Source organism: Lepisosteus oculatus, chromosome 10, assembly GCF_040954835.1.
Source record: "Lepisosteus oculatus isolate fLepOcu1 chromosome 10, fLepOcu1.hap2, whole genome shotgun sequence".
In the NCBI taxonomy this organism is placed as follows: domain Eukaryota; kingdom Metazoa; phylum Chordata; class Actinopteri; order Semionotiformes; family Lepisosteidae; genus Lepisosteus; species Lepisosteus oculatus.
The window spans coordinates 39,509,130-39,535,867 of NC_090705.1; the positions used below are offsets into that span (position 1 = coordinate 39,509,130).

Here is a 26,738-nt window from a genome sequence, read left to right on the forward strand (position 1 = left end):
TGTATACCAGTGATGTTCATGTCCTCTGTTGTATACTGGCCTTGCTGATGGAAACGCATTGCAATCTTGGACAGTTCTCACAATAGTTCTTTGGCCAGAGCCTGGTCTCTTGGGTCCTGGGTTCAGCTCCTCTCTGGGGCACCTTCTCAGTTGAGTCTTTTTCTTTCTCCCTAGGGTCATGTGGCTTTTCTCTGGTTGCTTGAATGTTGATTTGACTGGCACGTTATACAGTATGTGGCCCTGCAAGCAACTCACGTCTATTCCAGAGTGAAATCAGTGTACCCTGTTGTGTTAATGCTTTTCAGATTGGCTCCATGTTGTTAAATGGATTTCTGAACAAAACAAATTTAGTGAGCACCCTATACTTCAAACATGCTTCTGGGTGACTTTATTACAATAATAAGTGGTTGTCCATCCTGGTCCGGAAGTACCACTGCACAGTATCTACTGGTTCCACCAAGACCACTGACACAGGTGCTTTAAATTTATCTTCTTCCTTGTTTAGACTGTTTTCTCCACTCAGTTCTTGGTTTAAAAAAAAAACTGGTAAAAGAACATTATTTCCAACAACTTCAGCACACAGATCTTTATGCAATCTTGCATACTAGAAACTGGCAAATTAAGAACTTACTCCCTTATTTTAACTAAAGCCCTATGAATAAGTGATTCATTTCTGATGAAGGAACAAAGATAATAGTGACAACGTATCAAACAATTCCACGACCAGTTTTCCTTCTGCTCAAGTTCAATTGTTTACTGAACATGTAGAGAAGCTGGTACCATGTTGACATCAAATGACATGAGGTGAAGGAATTAGTCATTAAATTCACAAACTAATTGCCTCAAAAAAAGTTTAAGTTGTCTTGCAATCAAAGATCAACACTAAAATGCAGAATCTCTGTAAATAAATGAGTAATATTTATTTGCTGGTCTCTTTGGCACTTTTCGCTCCTCCAGATCCTAAAGCTCTTCATTTACAGGAGGGGGACCTCTCACCCACCACTGAACTACAGCTCGCGCTGGGCGTGGAGTGGTGGCCGTTACGCACAGAGACCCCAATACACACCAGATCACGTGGAGATGTAAGATATGACCTTAACAGCTGGTTTAGGTGAAGCTTTAGGTAGGCTGAGCTATAAAAACCCAAAGTGGAATTTTACCAGAATACATCATTTCAGGGTAATCAATCCTACTCTTACAAGCCAGCACAGCTCTTCATCGCTTCAGAAAGGCAGCACCTTCTTTAGCATAGTGTCACCTATACAATGCCATAATGGGGCCCTGGTTTGGACATACAGTATAAATCCGGAGTGCAGAACGCCACATACTGACCCATCCGTGCCACTTTACGGCAGCGACATGTTCAGAGGTCTTCCATTCCAGTTCTAACCAGGCAGGCCCAACCTTGCTTCTCTTCAGGGACCTAAACAAGATCAAGCTACCAGGTGGAAAATGTTCTGTCCAGCGTACACAAGTAAACACATCAACATATCAAGGAAAAAGAACATTTAGAATGCACCAAACTACGAATAAAATCACAAAATGTGCCTCACATCCACGTGTATAGAGTGAAATGAAAGGAGAAACTGAAAAGAATGAATGCTGTTCAAAATGAAGGATGAATAATTAACCTTACTCCGATGCTTCAGAAACTGAAAGAATCAAATGAACAGCTGTACAGTGACACTGCATGGTTTTAAAAGGCTTTAAGTGATTTTATTTTCCTACAACAACACAATAAACATATCTTTTTTTTGTCACTGGCCATAACCTTCAATTCACTTTTTTTGTACAATTGGCGTCACTGTGAACCGACACTTAAAGCACCACATGCTAAATAAAAACTCTTCTCTTCAAGAGCTGATCACTCATCACTGCATCTATGAAGGACTTTTCACACCAAGAAAATAGTATCTTAAGAGAGAAAGGTAAGAGGGCCTGAGTTTCAATTTGGACACGCTGCACAAACCCTGAGAAGCTGTTGCTATCTGCACACGGTAAGACCCCTTCTGGGGATAATTTTAGAGGCCAACCTCTGAAATGACAAACATAAATTAACGGTCACAGCTGTGTGAAATTCCTTTAAAGGATTTTAATAAATCCTGTAATGGACAAAACGTGTAAAAAAACACACCAAACCCATGCAGCACAATTCTGAAAGCGTTAGGCATTGTGCAACACCGCATCCTTTTCCGAGGATGTAACCTTGGCAAACAGCTGAAAAATAAGGAGAAGAAAATATTTTGTCGTAAGGTCGCCGAGTTCAGTGTAACTTACTAACCCGCGAGGAGAACACTCATATCCACATGAGGTTTTAATTTGATGTTTTTCTATGAAAGGTCTACATGTTCGCTAATCAGTCATTCGCTATCTCCATGCAGTTTAGACTTACTGTGGTATTCAAGGACAAGTAGAACACACTTAGACAAAAGGCATACAGGTAGTTACAGTGTTTTCAAGAGTTTCAGCATGTTCAGGTTTTCTACTGCTTTTCACCATGCAATACAACAAAGTTTCATTCGTTTCATAAAGCAAACTTTTTAAGTAACACTTCCTAGTCTTTTTTGCATTCTGAAAATAATCATAAGCTTAAACAATCGCCATAGCAACCACTGCAGTACTGACTACAATAAATCTATATTAGTTCCTTGTCACTTCCCTTGTCCACCACTGAAGTCCTATACTTCTCAGCAACTCTTTGCAGTAGCCAAAACCTTAAAGCCCATGCCGAATTTAGACCTCGGCCTTAAACACAGTTTTACTGTTGTTGCTGTCATCTGTCAATCGAAGAGCAAAACTTAATGGTATGACAGAAATATCAACTGAAACCAGGGGTGACTTGTTCAATACAATCTACACGGGTTTCTTAACAGAGATCTTTATTGCCTTAATGGACCGGATGCGCTGTCTGAATTTAGACTTTGTTATATCAACAAAAGCCAAACAAACTACAGTCTGACCATCATCCACAAGTACCAGTGAAAAAAAGACATTTTTCTTACTTTTGAAAGGGAACAAACACAGCGACAGTCATTAAGCTGTATGACTAGTCTGGTATTTCCCAGAACTGTAATGTAAGTAAAACAGGGGGGCTGTGGTTGATCTGTTATCAGCTGAAGAGACCACAAAAGTCTCAACACAAGCCTTGGCAAAGACTCCACACCCTAAAAGATTAGTTTTAGTTAAAAGTCTGGTATCCAGTTACCTAACCTGTAGTTAGAGGTGTACCAGTCTCAAAACACAAAACGATAAACTATGCTGGAAGAATCAATGAGCTCTTTCTGCCTGAAAATCACCTGGCCTGAATTAAAATCTGAAATGCAAACAGTCATCTGGAAAGTCAGCAGCATATGTCTCACTCACATTGGCTACAACCATCTTTAATATTTTCAATAACAAACTGACTGCTTTTATGGTACTCTGCCACAATGGGCAGTAAGTTATAATTCAAACAGACATTACACTATGGGGAAAGCACGGTATCTCAGGACGAAAGGATATATAATCACTCAAAGCGTGTAAACACAGCCAAAGTCTAATTGTTTCAGTTTGTGTAAATTCTGTGTAGAACTGAATGCCTTTAGAAGGCTCTACTGCTAGAGCCACATGTTAATTTGAACTTCATCCTGGGATTAGAGCCTAGCAGTGTGTTTTTTTCTTTTCGTCTTCAGCCTCACAAATTAATTTGTTTCTGAATCTTATGAACTTTGCATCCTTGTGCACAATCCAAAAGTGGTTCTGCTAGATGAACACAGTAGTGTGGTGAGAAACGCCATGAAGACCAAACTTGGGTTATTCGTACTGGGTCATCTGACCTCAAATCCAGCACAATGGAACTGAATGATAACTGTCATGCTCAGTTAGCATGGACCTGTAATCTCTTCGTGTCGTAAATTCTGTCATCTGCAAGACAGATGACTCATCTCCATTGTCACCTTCTCTCAGAAAGGAAACACAAGCACGCCACACACTAACACTGCTGATTCAGACTTGTTTCATTTATCCACCTCGTATCTGCTGCTGGTAACACAGGATATTACAAAGACCAAACTACAGATACCGAAGAGCATAGATCACTGAAAGAGCCTCCTTCTGAGTGTAACAGCATCACCTGCAGTGCGAGCAAACATCAGGTCCCACCAGCAATAACTAGATACTAACACATGAAAAGCAGTAAAAAGCAAAGGATCATCTCACGGGTCAATGCTCCAAAAGAGATCAGCACGATCAAGACAATGGCATGTGTGACATTGCGCCATGTGTACAACGAGCAAGGCTTTGGACAGCACAAAAGGGGAAGAAAGTTTTTTTTTCCTAAATCCACATTTATTTCAGTTTAAACTCGAGGTGACAGGGCTTCAGTCCTGAGCTCAGCAAATTTTTCAATGGCCTTTTTATGCCCCCCAAAACAACATCAAAGGTACAGAACTGCACACCTGGGAACAAAAAAATATAACACTGAAACCAAAGTGTTTAATTTGCTCATGGCTTTCATTAATTCTTTCCCACAGGTTTGTTTTTTTAACGTCCATTTTAATTAAACAGTACCCCTGGAGTAAGGTCTGTCATTCGGCTCATTCTGTGTATATATGCTACTTGGAAACTACAGCATCAACTCACTTTTAAAAAAATATATATTTTACTCGATGTTTTAGATATAAACTATATCAATTAAAAACTGAATTCCTATTAATTTTACTTATGATTTAGGAGGCAACATCTAACCCTACTCTGCTCTTGGAGACAGTACATTGACTGTTCAGGACCTTGCAGGGGGATATTAAATAAAACAATTCACTCAGGGAGAAAGAAAGGGGAACTTTTCATTTCATTATTGCACTTGTAGATTGTATTTACTCATTCTAATCATCTGTAAAAGTCATTTTCATTCAGACAGCAATCATCCCTTTTTGTTGCATGACTGTTCAGGTATCAGAAGCTCACAGGCACCTCTCACTTCAGACCAAGACAAAAGGCTGCAAGAACTCAATGCTATTCGGGTTCCAAAAGGGTGTCAGAACAGTCTGTAAGAGGCTCAGAATGAATTGAGTCCAGTTACATGTACATTTTGTCACTTTATCACAATATGCACTGAGCTTGATTGCTCTCATGTGTATTTGTGTAGTTGTGCACTTGTATCTTCTTGAGAGTAGAAGTGCATCAAAGTCATTTCAGTTTTGATAAAACACCCTGTGTCCCTGGCCATGAATCTTGCCCTATAATGGGCTTTTACAAACTTCCTCTGAGACATATTAAACATTTAAGTCCTTTTTATTTAAAATGTCTGCATTCTTTGTGTAACTGTGCAACATAAATTTGTATATTTTTAAGAAATAACCTTGTAGTCGACAAAAACTTTTCTAGCAAAAAGAAGTAAAGAGTCTGGTACAATGTATATGATAATTAACCAATTAATTTATATTTATACCAGTACTTGTCCCAAATGTGATCCCTTACGGTATATTGTACACCCATATTTATAGCCACATAGTAAAGAGGGCAACTACAGTTCATGTATGTCAGTTTTTATTATGTAGCCCGACAGTTATATTTCACTTTTCTGCAAACATCAGACCGTTTTTGATCTTTATTATGCTGTATATGACAACTTTTTTGCAGATTTCTATTTGTCCTCAAGTGTTAATAAGTAAAAAGAACAAACATTTGGTTGTAAGAGCATCTGTGCATATTTACAACTAATAATCCTACATGACTGTTGCTCAGCAGGTACAATACATCAACTGTGACGGAATCATGCCTTAAGCAGAAGCACCCTGGACTCTCTGAAACAAGATGCAAATTGATACACCAAGCAGTTCTTAGAAAAGGGCATCAATACCTTACCACACAAATCATACACGAACAACCTCCAGCTTATGTCTAGCCTGAGTAAAAGCAAAGATTCCTGCTGCCAGAAATGATATGGCTGTAAGAAGCATCAAGCAGTAAATTACAATCCTTGAGTCACAACATAGTAATATCTATAGCAATCAGCAATACAGAAATAGTGTCTTGTAAGAGACGGTTTGTGTCATTCTAATGTAGTTCCTGTTCTCTGGCAAAATTAAGTAATAAGCAAAGTATTAAACCACAGGTCTTCCATGTGTCTTGTACTTTTATTCCCCTAGGACCCAGCATGTGAGGAAGGAATCTCTTTTGCCTACAGCACAGAGTTTAAAAAGTATCCCAAACTGCACTGCCACACAATGAAGACACTACTCTTACTGTACCTGCTGAGGTGCACTTTAAAAAGCGCCTCATCAGCGCTCAGAACAAACAGAAAAAAACCTGAATAAACTGAGTTTCATTTTTAAAGCTTTGCATTCCAAAGCAAAGCTTGCTCCTTGTGCTCTCAAACCAACGTGTTAAACGGTGTTACTCCAACAAAGTGGAAAAAGAAAATATTTTTCTCTAAGTAAACACTCTGGATTCAAACTGAATTTCAGAGGGTGTCAGAGACGTTTGGCACTAAACCAACATTTGTAAAGTCATCCTGTTACACACAGTCTAGATATGCAAGGTATTGAGCTAAAGCAAACAATTTACTGAATATATCAAATTTCGTAGCAATACTGACAAATACTGAACACTGAGAATTTAAGCACCACATTTAAAATACCATAAAATGTAAAACAATTTCTAACTAAAAGATTAAAAGATATCTGGAATTAATTGGTTGAACATGTAGTGATATCATGTCGGTTGACAGGTACATATTCTCCAGAGAAACACATGATTTATGATTGTTTTATGTGGGGTTTTTTTTGCCTCCTTTTTTCTGTTAATCATCAGAATTAACTAATGCTACTTTCAACTCAATGTCTTTATAGACTGGTTCCTATGAATTTGAGTGATTCTCAACCGTTGTCCTATTTTCTCAAGCTTCCTTGAGGTGCACCCCAGGAACGTCACTCCGACTGGTTTAGGGGTGTTTAACTGAACGATCAGTAATTAAACTGGATCTCGGTTCATCTCCATTTCCATTTTGACTGGTTCAACTGACTTCCTCAGCTTATTTTTTGGTATTTTGAGCTGTAATAAACAGTCATGAAATCATTTTATAATCATTTTGTTATATTGTTATATATAGTGTATTACTTTGCAGTGCTGGTGTGACAAATCATGAGAAGTAAAGATATTTTAAACCAAACTGGACAAAAATACCCAACGTGTGCAAGAAAGTAAAATGAATTAAGTGTTTCTAGGCTTTGCTGCTTTAAGCAGAAGTGGTACAGAAATCACAGTCTAATCGTTATCTCCCACTTGCAAGCTTTTATGGAAAAGTTCATTAAAATTAAAGGAGGTGAGGTGGCAATGGATTTCACATTGAAATGACCCCCCCAGCAAAACAAATTAATAATAACATCATGGTGAGAACTCTCTTTGGCAGCTGCTTTCTTCTTACATGTTCTTGGCCTTAACCTTCAATACTTCTGTACAAATGCTACACCCACCATCAAACACTTTTACAGGTGACAGCTTCAAATTCTCACATTGTTGCTCCTCATTACCATCAAGCCCCACGCCGGTCAGAGGCTTTTGGAGTTCTTCAGGTGTGTCAACCCTGAACTGAAAACACCGTATTTTAAAAATAGTTTCATTCCAGACAACTGCAACAAGCTTACAGCTTGAAGGGTACAGTCGTACAGTCCTAAATTACGCCCGAATGACAACACATTCCATAGTACTGACATAAGCGGTACACTGACATGATGCAATAAACATTTAAATTGCTGTAAGAACTTCACAGTATGATGAAAATGAACTTATGCATCTACAGTAGCTATACAAATAATAGGGATTTCTAGTAGTTTAAAAAATCATTTATAGTGCGTTTCCCTGTTTTTAATTCCTTAATTCATGCATATCCTTTTCTCTGTTTGCTTTGTTGTTTCAGCCTAATTTGCCATGCTTTTCAACGATCTGGTACTCACATTTTCCTCAGAAAACTGGGTGTAACAGGAAACCGAAACAAATCCTGTTGCCCATTACACAAAGCAAGAACGTAGATTTAATGCTTCTATATATTAACTCCTCCTTTAAATTCATTCAGAGACATTAAGCTTTGCTGAATCTTCAGGAATTCATAGTGCTTGTTGTTCTATATGGCCACTATATGCCTTGAGTTTTGATTTTAGAACTCTAACACCTAAACAACAAGAGGAACCCCAAACATCCCCTGACCATTGGAGTGATTGGGATCAGTGCTAGTTAACCTAAGTATTTGAAGAAGCCTCCTTATTTCATTAAATAAACTTTATTTGCATGACAAATGAACTACAGTGTTGCCAAAGCCTATACAATAAACACAACAGCTACAATACAAACACATCATAGGGCATTTACATTCAACATACAAGACATACAGTAGAACATTATTGTTCATCAGGCTGTGAGGGAGATCACATTCTGGGCTGCCAGCCCAACTGAGTTCCCTCCCCCTCTCCCAGTAGGACTGGGAGCTGTTCTGATTCTGGCAGGTGTGGGAATTCTAGGATTAGATTTGTTATGGTAGGGATGAATGTTTTACTATTCCCAGAGTACTTCTCCCAGTGCAGCAGAAAGCCAATCTCTGTCCTCTCTGGGCAGTCCAGTCTGTCTGTGTCACCCAGTTTCTATGGCCAGATTTTAGAAACTGAGCCAGTACTTCACCAGAGTCTGTTTCTCTTTGCTGTTCCTTATCCTGGTCAAATATTTAGCTAGTGTGTATTGTCTGCTTAGGGTTCTGTAGCATTCCAGTTTATGTTGTGTTTGCGTGTGCATGTCCCAGTGGGTGAGATATCGCTGTTTGATCTGTGCTCTACTCTCCGCCCTTGGAAAGAAGTATAATACCCAAAATTCTGCTCTGGGTGACGATGCAGTATTAATTCACCTCCCAGTCTCTGTAAATCACTTTTAAATAAATGTGACTCCTATGCCTGGCTCCCGAGTGGAACACCCAGCTGAGTCACTCACTGCAGGCACAGTTTGAGCTTTACAAAGCAGTCGCTGGCTCTGAGCCAAAGTCACTAGCCGACTGCGACTGGAGCTGCCCAAGTGGCAACGCATGATTTCCTTATTGGCGCCCCCGCCAGAGGTAGTGTTTGTGTGGCGCTGGGCTCGCACCCTCCTGTGATACGCCAGGCTACCGCCTCCCTCACTTCTCTCCAATCCGCGCTGAACGGCCTGCGCGCTGCAGCAGAGCTTGCACTGTGAGGAACAGCTCGATGGGTGAGTGGCTTTCCCGGGGGGGGCGTGGGCATCGTGGCTTTGAACCAAGACACAGAATCATGGACCGATTCTAAAATTGTGTTGCGGTATAGTCTAAAACACCTGGCAATTCAGAAGCGTCTATTACATTATTTCTTACTCTTATCATTGCTGGAGGAAAATAACAGTGACACCTGTATTCAAATATTGGGGGCTATTTTTTTTAGCATCATTAGCAATCACTAGTGAGGAACATGATGATCCTTCTTATTGTTCAGTCAAGTATCTAGTTGCTAAATTCTCACAGCAACAGGTAATTTGTTCAGGAGTCCTCACTCATTGAAAGGCACTTCTGTCAAAAGCGACATTCACCACATTTAAAATACATTTGAACAACTTCCATCATCTACATAACCACAAGTATCATAGAATTTATTACCCGTTCCAGATGCCTTTTCACACAATTCGATACTAGCAGACAATTTGTGCCTTCAATTAAAATGCTGTTTAACATGTTATTTTGCTTGAGGAAATGCTATTGAAAGTACAGACAATACTGCAGACTGTCAGCAATCAACAAGCTATTAAATGAAACAGATGGAATATTACACCTAAATCCTCAACATGTCTGATTTCTTAATTGGTCGCTTTTTCCCCATTATTCATACAGAAATTGAGAGAGAGACCTCAGACTGAATAAAATCATATTAATTATGTGACTGTTTTGTGCTTTGTACCATGAAAAGGTAAAAGTAAAATACTTGGTTTCCTCTTCCGTGCTTTCTGCTTAAGATGTAACCGTCAGGTGACAAAGCATTTAATCAATTTAATCATATTTACACAAACTAGCTTATTTTACGGATTAAAAAAACAAGAACTGGGTTTCAACTGAGGCACTAAAAATAGACGAGCTGTTTCCGTCAGGTTTTGAGCCCTCCATTAGCAAGCCTGCTGCTTCTCCTCTCTGCTGTGTTTTCCAAACTTGTAGGATGGGTGACACAGTGAATCACAGCCCTTCGCTTTTCACTACACCACAGCTGTAAGGAAAGCCTGGCCTTCTGTTCTGTATTCACAAAATGTATGGTTACTTGCATTATTTAGCACCTTGCGGCAACCTGTTGCGAAAGGCACTATATAAAAATACATTTAATTGAATGAAGAGAACACAGTGCCAGAAAATACGGAGACTGCAGCGTGCAAAGACTTTAAACAAACCTCACCACATCCGTAACCGAAAGACAAGCTAAATTATGCGGGAGCAGCTTTCAACAGCTTGAATTAGCGATAAGGATATTCAGCCAAACGATCGTATACAGGAGTAACCCTTCTTAGAGCCACAGTCCTGCGTGTCACCCCTAAATCATCCACTCGAAAAGGGATTGAACAGGGGGGAATTGGGGTCAATTTAGTAAACATTCTGGTCCAGTTAAGACAGGAATGCCCCGTTGCGGCCTTTGAGATCTACAAGTGTTGTACGTTGGTAAAGAAAATCATGCAGACAACAACAGCAGCAACCAGAAACGGAGGACAAATTCTGTGCCAAAAATCAAAGGGGAAGAAGAGCTTTAAAAATGCCAAATGTGTGAAAAATCAAGTTGTGTTTTATGTGTTCATTGCAGACAAGCATTCAAAACGACCAAAAGGGTGTAAGAAGTCCAGTCATTTCAGTCACATCTTGACTTTCTTAAGTGAAAGACTGAAAAATAACAACTTTTTTTTCTGTTGCACACAAGATTTAACTGATTAAAAAAGAAACATTTGCTTCAAATTTCTTCTCCAGTCCTCAGTGTAATACTGCTGGCTGAGCCAGGAGAATGCTCTAAGGCCTCTCAGACAAAGGTTATGAAAACAGTTTTCATTTTAACATGACTGGTTTTGGCAGCTGAAGTCAAGTGCTGTTCTACTAAGGCTGCATTGTCATCCTCTCTCCGAAAAGAGATATTGTTCCAAATTACCTGCCTGCAGCCACTGTGTAAGAATGTTTAGAATGCACGATTACTTATTTTTACTACTTTCTGTTTTCTGTTTCGTTTCATAAATGGGAAGAGCTATTTAAATAAGTGTGCAGGTCCTGAACATTACTGAGCACAGTTCTGTAAACACAGCCTGCAAAATCTGCGATGCTCTTGTAGCAAAGGAAGGTGAAATCTGCTAAACATAGCCTGCTTGCACTCTCCACAACTCAACAGTCCAAAATCCAAATAACAAAAGCCCAAGTGAAATGGTGAGAAAACCAGCTGTCTTTTCTACTGCTTTTATCGGAGACTCCTAGTTTTCACTGCCACAAAACCAAATTCTACACATTAAAATCTGATACTATAGCAGCAGCAGTACAGGACATTCATACTAAGAGAGAACATTCACATGAAAGGAGCACAGCCTGAGTGCAGAGAAAGACGGCCGACTAAAACTGAGGTTCTTGAAAGGTGTTCCTGGAGACACCCACAGGCCGGCTCAGGCGTGATTGATCAGTGGTGTGTTAGCTTCATGTGATAGTTTGGTAACACACTGTGCTTTCTTTTGTATCTTCAGCGACCAGGGAAATTAAAAAAACACCAAAATAACTAGCTTTTAACTTTGGATTGCTATATTATTAGCCAAAAACGTGTAGTTTATGGTAAATTAAACTTCTAAACAGCTACTGAACCTAATACATGATAACATATACAGTATATAAAAGTACATGTTCCATGCTCCGAGTCTGTGAGAGGTTCTGAAATCACATTATAGCATAAAGGCATAATAAAGCAGGCAATAGAGAGGAACAAATGGACAGTAGCACAAAACTATTAAAAAGAAAAGAAACCTGCGAGGGATCTGTTATAAAAGCTGAGGTTCTTAAGTGACCTCTTGATTACACTTTGTCACGCTGGTCAACCCTGCAACATCTCTGTGAATGGGGCTTGGATTACCTGTCAGGCCTCATGCATATCCTTCACACTCACATTTTTCCAAAGCATCCTTCCTGCAGACAGCGCTGTCTAACAAGTCCTGTATCGTGGGCAATATCAAATATCAGCATTTGATTACAAACTAGAGAAGAGGGAGTTCCCTTGCTGTCATCGGCTTAAAAACATACTTACAGCACCTTAGACATGCTAAAGGGAATGCAAATCGACTTGACTGGCAACAAGACTGGGTTTCTCAAAGCCTTCTGGCTAAACAATGAAAATTCAGTAAAAGCACAGAGATTAACTGCATCTTGGTTTTAAAGTGAACATAACTTAGGACTGCCCATACATTTATAGCATGCCTTATCCACTAGGACTAGGGATAAGGTGTTTTTCACACATCACATCAGAAAATGTCCCACATAAGCCACAGTAAGAGGAAAGAAGAATATCTGTGGTTTAAATATAATCCATTTCTGCCTGCTTTGCTTCACAAAAAGGATTTATTTTCATCTCCCCCCCCCCATCACTTGCAAAAAAAGGGCAGCATCACAGAGGAGTACAAGGCAAGCAGAGAGCCATAACCACAGAAGGGAAAGCTGTTAAACGAAAAGATGAAAGGGCAAGAAATAAAGAACTAGATACCACCAAACTTTTCATCTCTTCTCCTCCACCCCCTGAGACAAACACAGAGGTGTATTCTGCCAGCTTTCTTATTAAAAAAAAAAGACAATGGCTTGCCGTGATTTTCTTACATGAATGAGACCTCCTTCTGGGTCTGAATTTAAGCGTCAGATCTGCGAGAAGGAATTCCCATTCACCAGTGCTCAAAGCACAGGCAGTGCAGTAGCTTGTCAAAGTGCTGTAGACTTGATACTCTACTGCTGTACTTGACGTTGCCTTCCCTGAAGGAGTTAAAGAGTATCAAGAGAATTACCACTTTATTAAACAGCAGCTTGACTTCCTTCCTTGCACTAATTCCTAAGTGCAAAGTGGACATGCCTGTTAATATGTATACAAACATGCTTTCACAAAACATGAGCAAAGAATCGATCCTTAATTCCATTGCTGGAACACCTTATATCTTCAATTAGAATATTTCGTTTAAAATAATTTGCTAGCAGACCTCAAGACAATATGGTATCAAAACTACTGCTGCTCCTGTCGTTGCCTATTTCTTTATTAAAACCAGAATAAAGATCTCAGGGAAAACACCGCCCCTCTCCAAAGAAAACAGTAAAACCTTTTTCAGTGTATATTTTTCCATGCCCAAAAAGGACTGAATTCTTTCAGAGATTTTTAACTTTTATCAGAATACTTAATCAAGGTCACCCTCTTCAAGCCGTGTGTGTTAAGTGGTTCCAAACACATTACAACAATATGCACCTCCACGATTTTTATTCTCAATGTATTTCAAAGAACCACTGCAGGCCCCCAGTGCTATCAGGTCTCCTGACTAGCTGGGGCTCAAATCTGAAAGCTTGTAACCTGAGGCTGAGGTGCGTCCCGCTATTTTTTTTTTTTAAACCAAAGACGAGAAAGATTGTTAGTCTGGCACCTGTCAGTCACTCTGAAGGAAACCTGACACTCATCATGCATTGAAGGGGTGTGGGCTTCTTACTTTTCTGCTCCTGATGCATCACGACTTTGCTGGGATAAAGATCACTCCCTGTATATTCAGCCGTACTGCTAAACTGGTGATGCCCTCGTCCTGACCCAAGACAGAGAGGGGGGTTTCAGCTCTCATGTACTTTACTGTCCCCCATTCCTGAACTAACGCAGTATTAACCCAGTGACTGCAGACGCTAGACCCTAGAACCTGACACCCCGTCCACTGCAAAACTGGCACATGACAGAAGTAATTTCAGCCCCAGGATAGGCTATTACTGTATGGATGAGACTTTTCAAAGGCCATTTTTAGCCTCAAAGTTTTATCCAGCTACTACAGGAAGGAAGAAAAACGATTTGGACTCTTGACACTTGTCCCATCTACCACCGTGTTCACTATGGAAATGTATTTTACTGTGACCGATCAGGACGGCGAACTATTTATCAAAGGAAGCCATGCTTTATATACTTGCTTGCTAGGGAAAAGGCAATACTTGTAAGGAAACGCTGATTTGACAGAGCAGATTTCATGAAATTAAGTTTGTTCACTTACTCCTTTCATTTCTCAAGACCACGACTGTTAAATGGCCTTACTGAATGTAATATGTAATTGAGTGCCCAGTTAACACTAAAAAGGGGTACAGGAGACAGCACTTTGGAGTTGTGGCAAAGGCCCTGGGCTTGTAACTGCAAGGTTGTGGGTCCGAGTTCTGACAGCAGTTCCTCTGGTGTACTCCTGAATAATGTGCATGCATTGTTTCAGGAACTTCAACACTAGATAAATTCCTTAGCCTTCAAGAAATGTGTTAGATGCTAGCTTATACCACAGCTTTGTCCCCTTGACAAAAAAGAACGTTTCACTTTATAAAACTGTGCAATAACCCATGCAGAAAAATGTCTTTACCCTTAGAAAACCTTTCTCCTTGATTCCATATTTTACAAATACAAAAACCTCATCCGCAATTTCTCAATCCGTGCAGTGATGCCCAACTGTGATATAAACTAAATGCTGTAAAGGTTAATCAGAAGAACGTTATTTTTTAATCTGATCGAAGAATAATTCTCTTAATTTAAACGTAATTGGAATTATCTGCAGCAGCAGTGGCCTTATAGTAACAGTGTTGTAATCACAAAACTAAACCTCAAGCGGTTAACTAAAGAAATTGGCGGCAAGCGAAGATTACTATGCAGTGCCCGTGAAACTGGAGAACATAGCCCGGCACAAGGCAAACACACCTGAATGGGTGAATAAATACTGTCTGTTGCCATAGCAGCCCGATCTAATTGCTTGATTGATCACGGCTGAAGTAAGAGCGCCGCCAGTCTGCACTGTGGACTGGAAATCTCCATGCCGCTGAAGCAAAGCTCCGGTGAGGCCATCAGCCTCGGTCTACAACAGTCCTCTCTAATACTCTCCTTCCATTCAGTGCAGAGCGCGGCTGGCAATGTTTCACTATGGGGGAAGTTTAATTTGCTCCTGATAAAAGCATCGGAAGAGCTCACTGTCAGTCACAGCCAGAGCTAGGATACCGAGAGCCCTGTGCCTCTTTTTTTCCCCCCCACACACGTACTGTATATCCCAGTTCTGCAGACATTATTTTCACCTTTTCAAAGATCTCAACGTCGAACAAGAGCTGCCCGCCTAAAAATGTAGACGGACCTCAACTTTGCGACTTCACAAACCTCCACCAGTGCTGGTAACGTCGAAGCAGTACAATAGCGTCACGAAAACAAACTTGCGAATGCAGACAGTTCGTGTTAATGTCAGATTGTGAATACACCGAGATGCCAGGGAGGAGAACCTGCCTCGTTAGTCTACTACAAAATATATATCGCAGCACGGCGATAAATTGGTGGTTTTTCTCGGTCTCCCCCCTCTCTAAAGACCAACGCTAAGGCAAGTAGCGTGCAAATCCGCAAGTACCCGAGCAGAAGTTGCAAAAGCACATCGGTTTAAAAGGATTCCCTAATGCACACAGCCTTTCGTTACTGTAAACAAAGTATAAATAGCCTGCAAACGCTGAGATCCCAGCAGCCTATTATATAACAATATAGCTAGCTGGGTTACATGACATCACGGGCAAGACTTAACAACCACTAGCCGTAAGGAACGGGGGAAAAAATGTCCATTTAAACCGAATTAATTTATGTTTGGGTGTATTTAAGAAACGTCATAGTGAATCGGCATGTATTTTCTAAATATGTGTATGTTTGTTTTCTTTAATGTTACACTTACTATAACCTCGATACAAAAGGCATAGTGGTGTTAAACTAATATACATTTCTGGGCATGGGCCAAATAATATAACGCATAAGACTACCCTTAAGAAAAAATCGTAATGCAGGGATGATGAAGCTCATAATTGTGGACTGTTTTTCTTTAGAAGCAGCTACTGTAACATTTCTAGGTAACAGGGTTATTAAAAAGAGTTACATTTCTTTCAACCCAGAAGAGTGTTGCATTTACGCAACGCACCCACACGCCTGTCCTTGGAAAGAGCTGCCCAGCAATAATAAAAAAAAAACCCCGCTTCATAAAACTAGAAACAACACGCTTATCTCGTGGATTACTGTACTACTACACACACACACACTATGGACACATCGATTAGGAAGTGCTTTCTGTAATGCGTCCTGAGCCCGCTAGAGGAAGTGGAGTGACGCAGCGAGACGCGAGAGTTGGTCCGACAGCAGCCCCAGCTCAGTGCGCTTCTCCTCGGCTACCGCGCCTCGCAACATCCGCCGCACCGCCGCCTGGTGCGCAGCGCAGCGCAGCGAACGGGCGCACGCCTCGCAGTGCACGTCCAAGGACGCCCGGGGCGAAATTTTTCCCAGACCCTTTCCTCTGCGTAAGAAGTTATACCTCCTTTCTGGTGGTGGTGGTGGTGGTGGTGTTGGTGTTTTTTTTTAAGAAGGTGGGGGGGGGGAGAGAGAGAGAAAACAACGCCAACTGTGATCCATCGCGTCTCCCTTCCTAGTTCCTCAGAGCCATTTTCCTCACTTCTTTGGGGAGGAGAAGCGGCGACGGAGCCGGGGGCTCCCGAGGCAAGACATCACGCTAAATAAATCGCCGGGACTTACTGTACGGTGTAATGGTCTGAGGAGGGCAATGCCTTTCCTTGTTGCCAGGGCTGTTTTCCTGCAGTGACGGCGGGTCCGTCTCCTCTCCACTACTAGAAGGATGTCTGCAGCAAAGCGAGGCTAGCTCTCTCTGTGTCGCTCGCTGTTCCCACCTCTCTCTCTCGCTCGCTCGCTCTGTGAATGTGTAATAGAAGCCAAATATGGAGCAGTTGGCCGCCTCTGCAATAGCTCCAGGATCCTTCACTATGCGAGGAGGGGATGGAGGCGAAGCCGCTCTCTGGCACGAAGCCAGGAGTCGCGGATTAAGGCATACCCACACCACACGGAGTTACGGAGAGCTTTAACTCCTTCGCCGCCGGACGTTTTTGTCGTGTTGTTCCCCCCCACCACGTTTTGTTTTCTGTGGACAGCTGTGGTTTCTCACAGTTTCGTAGACGCCAAGATGAAGTTTACGGTCTCGTTCGGGGAAAGCGGTCGTGGTGCATGCAGGTGGTGTTAGCTTTTATCCCGAGCGAAGCCCTGGCACCTTAGTGCAGTCGAACAGGAGCTGCTGGCTTGCCCGGGATTTCAACTCGCTACCTTCTAGTAAGGCGCCCAGAAGCCCAGAAACCACACTGCTACAGTACTTCATTCAACGCTGTGATCTGCATGAAGTCACAATATGTATTAACTCCTAACCAAGTGACTCCTTTCAGCGCATGAAAAAAGTAACATTGAAATGTGACAAGTCACGCCTAACTAGGTGCTGCGTAGACAAATGCCATCGGTTAAAAAAGGTGGTTAGTCAAGGATACTATGTTCATGATAAACATCATTACAGCCAGATTATTTTTCTTCTAAAATACATCGAGCGCATAGGTTTTGTTTGCACTCCAAACATAAAGATAGCTTTAAAACATTTTCTTCTCCTGGCTAAATTACAAAAGAAGAACATGTTTATATGTTGTGTATATGTTTGTTTTCGTTCTACTGTGTCAATATTTCCGGATTTTCATAACTGACCGATTCCAAATTGTTAGTCTTTAAAAGAAACAACAAACAAACACCAGCCATCAGGTGAGCAGTCTATTGTGTCGAAAAAGCAAAACGGACAATTGAAAATCCTGATTGTGACAATAAAATCATATATTTAATTTCTAAATAACACTTGAGCAAAGCTATGCTTTGGGTCATAATCTTAAAGTTACAGTGTCTCTAACTGTAAAATTTTAAAAAGTAAAATTGCACATTTTTCTTGTGGCCTGTGGCTAAGAGCTGTTCTTGGAAAATACATTGGTCCACAGGCACCTCCAAAACTGCTGTACTGTTCAAGTCAAACAATATGTCTGACTGGTATTTTTAATTCCATGAATCAATTTTCAAGCCATATGAGAAGAAAGGGACATGGGACTGAGATCTATTACCTTAGACCCTGAAAAAGAGTTTCCTTCAAGAACAATACTGTTGAAAACTGACTCCAGTGTCCAGCAGGCCCACACTTGAGTAGAAGAAAAGTCAGAAACCAAATTTCCCCCAAAGGCAGATCACTCTTAACAGTTGACCATCCTCAAGTTCAATGCTAACATCTACGATAGCAGCATCTTCCAGTAAAACCGCCTATGAAACGCCTGTGAACTGATTAAATACACAGCCAACCTGGGGAAGAGCTGTTGTCAGGATTTACATCATTAATATACTGTAGGTAGAAAAATAAAAGCTGGCCCCTACTCTATTGCAAAGTTGTATGACATTTCAGCTGCAGGTTCAGGTATCTTTGCTGTCGGATTTCACATACACTTTTTACTGAAAGGAGTTTGGAGTTTTTATCTGACTTAATTAATGTAACCCTTTAGCTGAAGGTTTGACTGTTTAAATGTTTTTAACTGCTTTCAGCACTTAAAATTTACCCAGCACTGCTGTCTGAGGTTTCTCTATTGGTCTTTTTTTATGATGGATTCTCAGTTGAATCCTCATTTTAATTTTGATAAAGCAGCCATTGTAAATTAGTCAAGAAAGTCATTAATCGGGACTGTGATGTGTAAGCTTTGCTGGTCCTTCAGGGTCTCCAGCCTTGTTCTTGGAGAGTTGCTACCCATCCAGTCTTACATGTCAGCATGGCATCGACATGGGACGTAACTGATGACTGAAAAGATGGAATCTGCTCAATTTAGAAATCATTTGGAAACAAAAAAACTCAGTCCTTGAGGACTAGAGTCCCTTTAGACAAATGCCCTGCTCAATAGATCAATAATGTACTGGAAAGTGTTGTTCATCTTTTTAGATCCTGGTGATATCTCCAGAATCTAGTTTTCAGAACCCCCTTTTTTCTGTGGGGGTTTCTATTAACTGAACGGGCCTCTGGAATTTAAGTCACTGAGATCAAGTGACACTAAAGCCCAATTATATTCAAAAGTTAAAATCTCAAACCCATCACCACTAACCAACCAGAATATCTAACGGCAAGTTCCCTGTTAGAGGAAATACAGTAGGAGCTCCTGTGGCACAATATCAAGTAGAGTTTTTATTTGGGACTGACAAGTGAGTTCAATTTATTTTAAATTCTGGCCTAAATTAATGTTTGCCATGGGAATTCATGGTACTACACAATTCCCTTATGTCACTAAAATCACTGCTTAGATGTTTAGTGAGGTGAAGAAGAAGAGCAGTTTCTGGAAAATGTTGTGCACATGATGCTTGCTAAATATCTTGACAACTAGCAGGGTATTTCTGAAACACATGACTGAGTGCAGAAAATAGCCCAAACAGGGTCTAGATCTAATTAAGAAACTGTTCAGTTAAGGAATCAATTAGTCAAAGTAATTAAAAGCTCAGCTACTACATAAACTAAGAGATACAGTATCCTGGGGACTGGGGTTTGCTAAAGAGCTTGCTGGAAAAATAGTTTTTTTCTGTTTTACTGTCTTACAGTATGAATAGTTTTTTTTACGGTATAGAGTACTTACTCTATGAAGTGGCTTCATTACTCTGCTCTCCTTCCCACTGATGTGTGGTGAGCGTTCTGGCGCACTATGTCTGCCGTCGCATCATCCAGGTGGGGCTGCACTGGTGGTGGTGGATCATACCCATATTATGATAAGTAGCTTTGACATTTGTCCCGGCTCATTTCAAAGTGAAGTGAGGACTAGCACTGTCAGCATCTCCCAAGAGAGGTACAGTAGTTAGACTCTTGCCCACTATAGGGAATCGTCATTTCAAGTCCTGAGCAGCTGTATATTAGACAATGAAAGGCACACAGAAAGCCAGCATTCATTTTCCAATTTCACAGCTCGGCTTCTACTGATATTGAACAAATAATATTAACGGTATGCTGTAGATACAGAGATCGCTGATCACAGACAGTAGTCCTAAATAACAGTTTCTTTAAAACAGCAAAATACTACGGATTGTCTGGAGCTTGTATATTTACAATAAAGCCTTACATTTCAAGAGGCAAGAGGAGATGCATTATTTCACCTACTTGCATCACATGTTTCTAGAAAACAAAATGCAACTTGAAAAGGTTATTTTGATTGTGTAATCCCACTTTACAGAAGTGGCTACAAATGGATATTGAACTGAATATTAGAAGAATACGAATTGAATACATTCTGTACTCTGACTCCTGATGTTGATGACTTCTATCAAAGAGTCAGGGTTAGAATTAGGGGCAGGGTCTTTCAAATGTGATAAGCTTTGGGCCTGAGAGAATACACATAAGACATTCTAGCATTGTTGCTTTGGTAGGGAACCAGAATTCCTTAATATTCTGTTACCATCAAGTATTTCCTAAACAGTGATGTTGCTGACAAATTTCTGTCAATCAAATACATCAGAAATTAGGTACTTGCATGGCAAGCCTCACAATCTTTGAAATCGTGACCTTAAATAGTCCCCAGTTCATCTTTCTGAAGAACAACATTACGCATACTAATGACATTAACACCACAACCATCCGTGATTTCATCATATGTGTGTAATTTCCTTAAGAATTTCTCCTTTCTCAATCAACAAAAAGAGGATGATAAATTATTTACTGTACAACACAGAAAGTATGAGAACAAAGATTTTTCTTAAAGCAAACACAGCCAGGATACGTTTCATTTAATAGGGGCTTCATCTATACAGATGGCAGGAATTGGGGGTCAGTTCTAACAACTAGCAGTGTTTCAAAAGGTTCGCCTGTTACATATGGAATTCTGTGTAAAAGCAAGGTAGTTCCCTTCTAGAATACAAGGTTGTTTTTGCTTGTCATCTAGCCTAATTAAATTTGGCAGTTCTTGTAATAAATATAGCATCTTAAGAATCAAGGCTTCACATAACACTAAGGTACAACGTGAAACTGATAAAAGTGGGTTCTCATAAAGAGACAGCTGATTTAAATGATTTAACGATTTCATATCACGAAGTACTGAAACATCCTTGATAATGACCACATCCTCAAATTTTCAGTCAGGAAAATACTGCAAGGAGAGTGATGTTATGACAGCCATGTTTTATTTCACTGTTTTGTGGGAAAGAAGAAAAAATACTACAGGAAACTGAAGAACTACCATGAAGTGAGACGTTGTCAATTCCAAACAACGCTCACTATCTGCAGAGCGAATGTGCTTTTTTAAAGCTGCACTGTAGCTGGAGAAAATCTCTCACATTTTGTTATACAGTATATTCAGAGACACCCCTTTACCCAGGACAGTACATACTGGCAGTAATGGTGGTCTATGAACGTACATCGGTTTTCTTTTTCTTTTCAGAGCCTATAAAAAACAACACTTGGAGCTGCAGCCAGATGTAGTCTTAGGCTCCTGTTTTATGGTTCCTCTGCGGAATCTTCCCCTTCCATTCTGAGCCATGCCAAGAATCTAAGGAAAGGATACAATTTTAGTCATAACTTCCTTGTTTTGGTCTTTATGCAAAAAAACTTTTTTTTTTAATGAAAGTTCCGAAGAGCTGAAAGTGGTGTGGTCATCAATTTACACAATTGTAGTACTGAAGAGGAACATTTAAAAGGATGGTCTGTACTGTTACTTTACATTACTGCACATTACTATATACTTGATATCCTGATTTGCTTTAATGCAGTTTCTCTAAGTTATTACCTGTACATGAATCTCCCTTGAGCTAATGAAAATTAGAGCTCATAGTAGTTTTGTAGTGTTGAAACACAACGACCAAACACTTCACGCTTCTATCTGAGATACGGTGATTTGTAATTTATACACTTAAAGTAAGTGTGCATTAGAGACTAATATTTTTCTTTGTAGCTAACGTTTACGTTTCTCAGGCTTGTGTTTCACAACCTGCCTGCAAGTCTCTGCCGTTCATCTCTAGCATGTGAGAAAAATGCTCAATACTCCCCCCTACTGTTTTTTTTAAGAACTGCTACACTTTTTTATCAGTTGGCAAACTACGTTTCTAAAGTCCAGATAACTTTGTGTGAATGTTTAAGTAGCAAAAAAAAAATTATAAACAAATATTGACTTTATATTTGATACATATCACATCAACACAGGTTAAAGAAAATAAGTTTAAAAACGAGAAGGGCTTCTAGCCCATTGTGTTAGTTTGGTTGCTGGTTGTCAGTTCACCCTGAGGTCACAATCACCTCTTGAAGGATCCATAAACATAAAGTTCCAGCAACCAGGAGAGGTGAGAATGAATTTGTTCATTTTTCTTCCCTCCAAACCATGATTTGGTCTTTTTGCATCTACTAAAGCTGAACTATCAGAACTCTGAAAATACATTAGAGGCATTCATAAGAAAATTAGAATTGTATGAGTAGCTTAATGTACCTTCTACTGAGAAATGCTGAAAAAAACATGGTTCTTCAACAGTGATAATTATTACATTGGCAGATCATAAAGGCCTGTTCAGATTTTACACCTCTTGTGTTTTATTCCACAGTGAAGTTCTTATTGTTTTATTGTAATTTTTATGAAATATGGATTTTAGAAAAGCTGAATTAATTTCCCTTTTCTTGAATACTGCAGATAATGCAAAAAGGAATTGACTGTTTTTGACCATATTTTACATTTTCTTCTGCAAAAAAGCAACTACAATTCAATATTTAATACAGAAACTAGCGGTGTTGTTGTTTCATCACAAATTCAAAAGAACAAAACGGGGACAGTGTCATCATCACAGCCGATGTATTGAAGATTAAAGAGAGTCGTATTGGTTTGTGTAAAAAACAGGCCTTGTGTCAAATAATTAGGCGTTGCAAAGCAGCAATGCAAACAAAAATCGTATGTGTAAAAACTGGCCTATGGGTATAGTGGTATACTGTATACAATAGTTTGGACTGGGCGATCTGGAGACATGCCTGATGTGGCAGATTAGATCTGAGGTCTGACCACATTTGTACAGTGTCATATCAAAGACGAAATAGTGCCTCTGCTTTCTTATCCTCAGGGACATACCACTTAACCCCAGCCAAAGAAGAAAGGTCCACAGAGGTCGCTGGAGTGACCGTACTGCGAGGGTGAATGAATGTTAGTAGAACTTTAGTCATTCTCATTCTCAGCTGTTCCAAAACTACGAGTTATACTGTAGTTCTGCTCTGCCTACAGTACAGTATATAGTGGTTCTAATGTGCAGCACTGCATCCAATCAGTTGGTCAAAGGGACCACACAACCAAGGAGCAACAACCTTAAATACACCGTAATGCATGCATGCAAGTCTCTGCTTTTCAAATTAAGAATTCAAATATTGAGTGAAACAATCTAGCCTGAAGCTAAGACACCATCATGAATGCAGCTTCAGCCACCTGGTCTTAGTATAATGCTAATAAACTGAACCTTACAGCAGGATCTTCAGCTTTTTGTAGGTTCTAGTTACACTTCTATAATCCTCGCGGCAGAGTCCTTGTTTATTTAAGATCACATTGTGTGGGGAAAGGTAATATTTTGATAGCTAAGCTGTTGACATGGGTGGCACAGTGGTAACCGTTATCTGCGTCGAGTTTGTGGGTTCTCCTGCGGGTGCGCCAGTTTCCTCCCACAGACCAAAGGCATACTGGTAGGTTCTGGCTTCTGGGAAAATCGTCCCTGGTGTGAGTATGTGTGTCTGTTTGCCTGTTTGCTCTATCTATTCAGGGTATAACCCCATTTTGTGCCCATTGCTTGTTGAGATAGGCTCCCCTGGAACCCTGAATTGGATGAAGGGGTTAGAAAATGGGTGGATGCTGTTGACATCTTTATGATTCTGGAAGACAGTCTATAAAAAGCGTGAAAGGAGCTCCTTGCAAGATACACACTGTATATGCAGCTGTTTCACTGTCAGTTGGCTATGCCATTGTGATAAAGTTGTGGGCTGCTAACTAGACTTTGAATAAATGAATACATCTTCACATGGTGTTGAGAAATGGACAGAGATCATTCATATTCACATTTCCCTAAGTTATAGCAACTGCTTTCTCTGGAAAAAAAAAACAAAATAAAGTTGTTGCTTGTAAGAGAGAGAGGAACTATGCAGAAATCTTACATATTCTCATATTAAACTGAAAGGATACTGTATGTAATATGATTCCTATGCACGCAATTCCTTTCTACAGGAATTATACTTCTATTGGTTTAATGTGAGAGTCCAACCTTACTCCCCTTCAGGAAAAAGCTCAGGTATTACAGTGTAACTCTGAATGACTTAATTAGATCAATTACTTCTTAAGTGGGTTTTCTACGGTATATCTTTGCTCATTTTCCATTTCAAGCTAATTCTAAAACTTGGGAGGACTGTGGCTCTGCAGGACCAGAGCTAGAAACGCCTGCTTTAATGGACCAATCCAAGCTGTTCCATACCTTTTATGACAGTGCAAACAGTATTTCTTAAAGAACCAGAATGAAAGGGTGTGTTTCGTGGTTGCGGAGTCAAAGAGTGTTGGGAGGGAAGCAGAAATATCAACACAAGCCCCACTGCTTTACGAGCCAGAAGCTGTGTAGGATGAATGAAAAAGGAAATCGGCAGAACGTTTGCAAGCTCGGCACGAGGAAGCAGACTTCTATAGGAAAGAGTGTTGGGAAGCAGGAGACCACATGTCAACACAGAGGGTTATAAAGCATGCAGAGCACAAGCAGACTGTCCTCAGATGACACTCCCAGCCTGCAGACTTTGAAGAGGGAGAGAGAAGCACATGGAGGCTTGTCCGTACAGAACCTTTGCTTTTCTGTGTGTGTGGCAGCTGTGGCTCATGAAAACCCCACCTTAACGAAACCTAAGGTTCCACCTTAAGAAACTACATTTTATTTTGGGGGTGCCATTTTAACTGAATGGTTTACCTTGCAGTTATCTCACTCCTTAAAGAACATATACTGTAAATTAGAAATCCTTCAGAACACTTTTTCTTAAGAAAGCCACTTTTCTACCCGGAATTTGTAAGTATCCCTAATTCATTCTCACTTTCATTTGGCATCTGCAATAATATGAGGAATGTTACAAAAGAAGGAAGACCATTGGGCCAGGCTTACTCATTTTTTTTGCTACTAACTCATTGATCTGAGGTTTGCCCCCAACATTTCTTGAAAGAACACAGGGTCCTTTGAACATGTCTGGATAGTGTATCAATATACTCTCACAACCCTCTGTTTATTAGATGTACTTAACCTTAGTTTGAACTTTTCTCCCCTGGTTTGTGTCAATGTTGGCAACAATTGACCTAACACAAGTTAGGTCTTTTTGTAGCCTTTTCTTTTAAAGATGAAAGATGTGGTTCTTTTTAGCCTCTCAATGTAGGTATAGGTGCTTTTCTCAGAATTGATTCCACGTCACCCATATCTTTTCGTTGGTAACAAAGTGATTAAAATCGTGACTAATCCGTTTGCAGGATTACTGTAGCATTGTACCATTCTAATATACCATGACAATAAACTATATATCCCAACTTTCTATTTTTTATTCTTTCCCCACTTTGCCTGACAGATGACAATAATCCGTGTACAATTACACCTGTGTTTTTAGCACAAGCGGTCTCTTCAAGCTTAGTGTTTTCCATTTTGAGTTTTTATTTATTCTTTGGCTACCTTCGTGCAACTCACTGCACTTCTCGACATTGAATGTCTCCAGCCAGGTGTTTGTCCAGTCCTGAGTTAGGTCTAAATACATTCGGATTTCTTTTGTAGCTTCTGCAGTACTCATAGTCCCGGACTGGTAACATTTTTGATCTTATGTAGTTTGTAGACTAGTCCAAGTATAGATGATTATTTTAATTCGCAAGAGCGTCGCTTCCAATACAGATCCCTGAGGAATTCCATTCATGACTTCACCTCAATCTAAGGATTTAGCCCTTATCTGTAGCCTGTACTCTGCTTCCTTTCCATTAACCAAATCTTAATCCCAGTAGTTCATTTCCTCCAATATATACCCCCCTGCAATCTAATAATTATTTTTTACTCTTTGAAGAACATTATCAAACATTTACTGAAAATCTACATTTTCCACATCATATACTCTATTTGTATCCATTACATGCTTGTTAAAACAGTTCTAACATCTCAGATAATTAAGACCTACCTTTTGTTAATTCATATGGATTATCCTTTAGACCATTATTTCCATACAGTTGATCTTCTCATCCTAATTATTGTTTCCAAAGCCTTTTCCATGTATTAGAAGTAAGATTTAGAGGCCTTTAATTACTTGATTTATTTTTTTCCCCATCCATTGTCTTCATCCTTGTCTTTGGTGACTGGGAGAAGAGTCTTCCTGAAGCTCTATGAACAACATCTTTTATCTCCTCTAAGCAAGTTTTGAGGGATCATTCGGACTAATGAAGTGTGGCAGAGAATATCCTGCCACATGCCTGAGAAGACTGAAAAGCTCTAAGTTTACAGCAGAAGAACCACTAGCCTCCTGCCAATATGCTTCTGAAAATACTAATACTAGTCATGTCATAACATCCTAGTTAAAAACCCGTGGTAGTATCCTGTTGTTACTTTCAATTACACTTGTATGTAAACTTCCAAACAAATACAGTAAGGTCTTGACATCACGCGGATTTG

At 40.0% G+C, this 26,738-nt stretch overlaps 1 protein-coding gene across 13 annotated transcripts in view; it reads right to left on the reverse strand.

The window, feature by feature from the left end:
• The window catches only part of atxn1a (ataxin 1a), a 153,057-nt gene extending 135,689 nt beyond the window's left edge, over positions 1-17,368 (reverse strand). For all 13 annotated transcript variants that reach the window (XM_069195166.1, XM_069195169.1, XM_069195164.1 and 10 more), the window contains exon 1: positions 16,770-17,368. The gene's annotated coding sequence lies outside the window, so the exon portion shown is untranslated. The remainder of the gene's footprint in view (positions 1-16,769) is intronic.
• Positions 17,369-26,738: the final 9,370 nt, after the last annotated feature.